Consider the following 6,000-nt stretch of genomic DNA (forward strand, 5'->3'; position numbering starts at 1 on the left):
ATTCACCTGTTTCTGTCTGTAGGGGACCTACATTTGTCTTTACCAGTCTTTTCCTTTTTACATATCTATAAAAGCTTTTACAGTCAGTTTTTATGTTCCCTGCCAGTTTTCTCTCATAATCTTTTTTCCCCTTCCTAATTAAGCCCTTTGTCCTCCTCTGCTGAACTCTGAATTTCTCCCAGTCCTCAGGTGAGCCACTTTCTCTGGCTAATTTGTATGCTTCTTCTTTGGAATTGATACTATCCCTAATTTCTCTTGTCAGCCATGGGTGCACTACCTTCCTTGATTTATTCTTTTGCCAAACTGGGATGAACAATTGTTGTAGTTCATCCATGCAACCTTTAAATGCTTGCCATTGCATATCCACCGTCAATCCTTTAAGTGTCATTTGCCAGTCTATCTTAGCTAATTCACGTCTCATACCTTCAAAGTTACCCCTCTTTAAGTTCAGAACCTTTGTTTCTGAATTAACTATGTCACTCTCCATCTTAATGAAGAATTCCACCATATTATGGTCACTCTTACCCAAGGGGCCTCTCACGACAAGATCGCTAATTAACCCTTCCTCATTGCTCAAAACCCAGTCCAGAATAGCCTGCTCTCTAGTTGGTTCCTCGACATGTTGGTTCAAAAAACCATCCCGCATACATTCCAAGAAATCCTCTTCCTCAGCACCTTTACCAATTTGGTTCACCCAATCTACATGTAGATTGAAGTCACCCATTATAACTGCTGTTCTTTTATTGCACACATTTCTAATTTCCTGTTTAATACCATCTCCGACTTCACTACTTCTGTTATCTGGCCTGTACACAACTCCCACCAGCGTCTTCTGCCCCTTAGCGTTACGCAGCTCTACCCATACCCATCCAGGCTCTGGAGATTTGCATAATTAAAGCCTTTTCTACCCTCCATCGTTATTTTCACACATGAAATACATTGTTCTTTGGTCTGGCAGGTTTGGGCTCTTTTACATCTCTCATGACTGTGATAATTGTCACTTAACAGACTCATTATTATTCATTATTCTGTGGGAGAGATCAGACTAAACACAGCACATTGCTCACATTCATTGCCAAGTCATCACATGAGCCTGATCCAAATACAGGAGACTGACCAAACTGACCTCTGTAGCAGTGAGACCGAATAAGACACAAACTACGTGTAACCTTCCCACCAGGGCTTGAATATAAACTGGGCTCATTAGCTAACTCTGCTAACAGCCATGTAACACAGTAATGAGAAGGCCACCTTCCATAAGTAACAAATGTCTACGGTTGATATGATTTGGGTTCAACCAAACAGGAAAGTTGAAATGTCCCAGGGAGGAACATGAATTGTCGTGAATGTTGTGTAAATACTGCCCCATACAAAGTTATCATTCGCCAGAAGAATAACACATCGTACACTGGCAAAAAATTACTTGGGAAATATATTTACCAATATCTCTATTTAAACTAACAGCAAACAGAAAAAATAAAAGGGCTCATTTCAATTAAACCAGTCGAAATGTGCACATAAACATTGGAGCTCACTTCTGAGTAGTCGGGTGTATCGCTTTACTCACACGCTGAGCCCAAGTTCTGTATGAAAGACACCAGCCACAGTTTGAACTTCCCCTGAAGACCATTACAAACAAACTGGCTAACTCAGGAGGACTGGCACCTCCTCCTTGGAACCATTCATCTGCACAAAGCACTTCTTACTACAGGGTTTCACCTTCGGACGGGATTCTGTGAGTGGCTTCCCTTGTGCTCTGCTCCACAGCTCCTGCCAAAAGACCCCAAACCAGACCACTGTCCTTCAGAAATCTGATCCCGCCCAGCTCTTTCAAATCTTCCATTGTATCCTACTGGGCAAAAAGTTACAACACGAACCGAGACAAACACGATTGGCTGACACAACATTCCTAGGTTGGGCAAATGGCTCCTTATCTTTAGCCAAAGCCAAAACACTAGTCTATGAAGCTTACTAACACTGCATTTGCAAGAAAACTGTTAAAATAAAAATACCTCATAGCATAGCTGCAGAAATCTGAACCAGGGTGTTACATATGTCTAACTATGTCAGTAACTGTGTCCAAGGTGATAGATCAACAGAGCCGATCCTGGAAACGCTACTCACAGAGGCCTTTGAGCACTTTCTAATAGACACATAGAGTCATACATCACGGAATCAGGCCCTTCAGCCCAGCTAATTGATGCTGACCAAGATCTCCACCGAGCTAGTACCCATATCCCCCTGAAACTTTCTGGTCCATGTACCTGTCCAAATTTCTTATAAATGTTTGATATTTCAGTTGCCTCAATCAGTTCCTGTGAAAATTCATTTCATATACCCAGCACCCTCTCTATGAAAAAGTTGTCCCTCCAGTCCCTGTTAAATCTTTCTTCTCTCATCTCACACCCTAAGTCCATACGCTCTATTTTTTTCTTCATTTTCCCTGGGAAAAAGACTGTGTACTTTCATCCTATTATGATTTTATCTGCCTCTGTAAAGTCAAAGGGCATAAGAGACTCATACATTTGTTTTAATAAACATGCTCTAATTTAAAACACCTTCAAGTTCTAGAAGAATGAAATTAGAAACATATACAAACAATTTACCAGTGATACATCTTTTACTTAAGGTTGCTGAGCACATTCAGGTGATTGGGACTGGGATATGAACCATCCTTGGCATAAAGCTAAGCGGTGAATTCAGTAGCAAATCCAGCAGGAATGAGAGGGCAGGTGAACTGAAATCTGCGCCCCCCCCCACCCCCGTTCATATCTGACGACCACATTTCAATGCATAGATGCTGAAGTCAGATGGTGAACTGAACATGAACACAAGAGATTCTGCAGATGCTGGAAACCCAGAGTAACACAGACAAGATGCTGGAGGGACTCAGCAGGTCAGGCAGCACCTACGGAGAGGAATAAACAGCTGGCATTTTGGGCCGAGACCCTTCATCAAGACCATGAATCTCTTCATGAAGACCAAGACTCTCATCGGGACCATGAATCCTGTCATTAACTTTCACACTAATTATCACTCAATAAAAATTGGGATGCTGTGGACATTTTTGATTACATGTAATGTTATCTTGACAATAGAGAGAAAAAATATTCAAGTAGCTCCTTCATGAGGTTGGACATGAACTTTGTCAAATTCTAAGCTTCCTTTCCAATCTTATGACCTTAGGTAAGGTCATATTCAACCCCCACACCCAAAGCTCCTCCAAAAGAAGAATGGCCTTGTCGTAGGGCTGGAGGCTTTTGTGCCTCAGTGACCTGGCTGGACTCAGGGCTTTATGCTTTGCCCCTTGGTAGGGTCACCCATGCCAAACAGGTCAAAGGAGGCCAGACTAAGAGAGGTCCAGCAGTCCTCCAGGTTCAGGGGTTCAGCTCAGGGCTAACAACCCTCACTGGTAAAACAAAACCGTTACAGAAACAGCAAAGAAGAATTCTCTTACATCTGAGTGGGATGGTATTCCTGAGTCTCCACCTGGATCTTGCATGACTGATAGTAGTGAAAACCAAGAAGAAAGAAGCCCTGAACACCACTAGAGATGGAGGACCTTCATTGCTGCCCTAAACACCAGCAGCATAACAGGAAGTAGAGACACAAAACCCCAGGACACATTGATGGCACCTTTGTCCCAGAGCCATTCTTGCAAAATCAGGCTTTTGATTGCCAAAGAGTAAGATACACAAAATGCTGGAGGAACTCAAGAGGTTAGGTAGTAATATACAGTTTGTGCTGAGACCTGGAAAGGAAGGGGGCAGTACTCAGAATAAGAAGTTGAGGAGAGAGGAAGGAGTATAAGCTGGCAGGTGATATGTGAGACTAGGTGAGGAGGAAGGTAGGTGAGAGAGGGGTATAATGTAAGCAGCTGGAAGGGCTAGGAGGAAGTGGTAAACAGTGGACCAAGGAATAAAGGAAGGAGGAGGGGAACCAGAGGGAGTGATGAACAGGGGTAGGAGAAGAGAAAGGGTGAGAGAGTAACTTGAATGGGGAATAGAAAAACAGAGAAGTGAGGATTGGAAAAATAGGGTGGGGGTGGAGAAATTACTGTAACTTAGTGAAATTGATTTTCATGCCATCATCTTGGAGGCTACCCAGACCGAATATGAGGTGTTGCTTTCCTCAGTTGATCAGATTGGCAATGAGATATTTTCAGTATTTCTGTATGATATAGAAGGAGGCCATTCAGCCCATTGAGACTATAAAGGCTCACAAAACATTCTACTTCTTTCGTAACTATCACTGTAGACCTATTCTGCCCACATTCCCAGCAAATTTCTCTCAGGTTCTATCTACCACTGAAAGCCTTCTTCACTATCCTGTTTACCCATGACTTCACTTTCAGTGAACAAAATACTGTTCTTGCACTCCAAGGGCACTGGGTTCTATACCATTTCTCAGGGCCCTGCCATTAACTGTGAAAGTCCTACCTGGATATGACTTCCGAAAATGAAACATCTCACACTTATCCAATTTACTTTTCTTCTGCCCACTTACTCAGCTGATCAAGATCCACCTGTAATTTTTGACAACCTTTGGTTGTACTATCAAGAGAAGCTAGATAGTTTAGGTTTGTATTCATTGGAGCCTAGAGAAATGTTGGGTGCCTTATTCAAACATAAGAGATCCTAAAGGGGAGACCAAGAGAGTGTTGATACTAAGATGTTTCCACTTTGGAGAATCATGAACAAGGGGACATAGCTACAAAAATCATTTAAGATTGACATCCAATGACATTTCAGAATCAGAATCACCTTTATTAAACTCCAGCCCAGATAGTCTGGGGGCTTCTCCTGCCCCAACGCTAAGGCTGTGAGACTGCCTCCGGCTACTGTGCTTTGTGTCTGTGAACATTGCAGAAAATTGCCCAACTAATATGATGAACTGAATACCGAGGCTTTGGGCCTCTCTAAGCTGCTCTGGGGATTTGAATCTAATGTATATTTGAAATTAATATACTTTTGTGTTTTTATTCTTGCACAAAACTACTTCATGATGCTAAGTCATCACTGAAGCAACAACAGAAAATGTGCAACAATGTATTTAGATCTATGCAATCAAGATGGTGTACTAATAGCCACAAGTAAACGTAAGTCTTTGAAATATTCAAATGGCTACACAAGCAAAATGCAAAGATTGAAGATGCATGTGTGGATTCTCAGAGAAGGGAATAGTTAATCTTTGGCTAAAGATAGATTCAAGTGGTTTGCAACCAGTCAAATAAAAACTGGAAGTAATTGTGAAGGCAAGGAAGTTGAAAACATTGCAAAATTTAGGTAATCTTTGGCGTCATACCCCACCCCACCCAACACCCCCCCCACTGAAAGGTTTTTGTCAGATGTCAAAACAGTAGTTATTGAGGGAAGATCAAAATGAAACTGAGCTAAATAACAACAAGTGTCATGGCTTACTTCCGAACAATCTGGGTATAAGACTTGGTTAGTTCACTATGATCCAATTTAATGTGACGCTCATATTATGGATTGCAAACTGTAATTGCTCATGCAATGGAATATGGTCATGAGAAGACAACAAATATATATATACAGCACATTGACAATAATTAAATAGAGCAGGAGAGCTTGGTTATTCTCTTATCTGAACATGATTATGATAACGAATATATAAATTCAAAACAAAATGTGATTGTTGATGCATTATCAAGGTTGATATAAGAGATTCCAGACATGCAGAGTGAAGCAGTGATCTTCAGACTGAAGATGGTAGAAAAAAAATTTCATTTGCAACAGTGAGAAAGATACAAATGTACTTGCTGCAAAATTTGTATTCAGAAACATTTAAAACAATGGAGAGAATCAGACAAATATCCACATTTCTGCATGAAAGCACATTATAATTGATCTAACAAAGTTGTATTAAATGGAGAAAAATGTTCAAAGTTCAAAGGAAATTTTATTATCAAAGTACATATATGTCACTATATACAGCCCTGAGATTCATTTTCCTTGGGTAAACTCAGCAAATCTATTG

The sequence above is a fragment of the Mobula hypostoma genome, chromosome 5 (genome assembly GCF_963921235.1).
Source record: "Mobula hypostoma chromosome 5, sMobHyp1.1, whole genome shotgun sequence".
NCBI classification, from domain to species: domain Eukaryota; kingdom Metazoa; phylum Chordata; class Chondrichthyes; order Myliobatiformes; family Myliobatidae; genus Mobula; species Mobula hypostoma.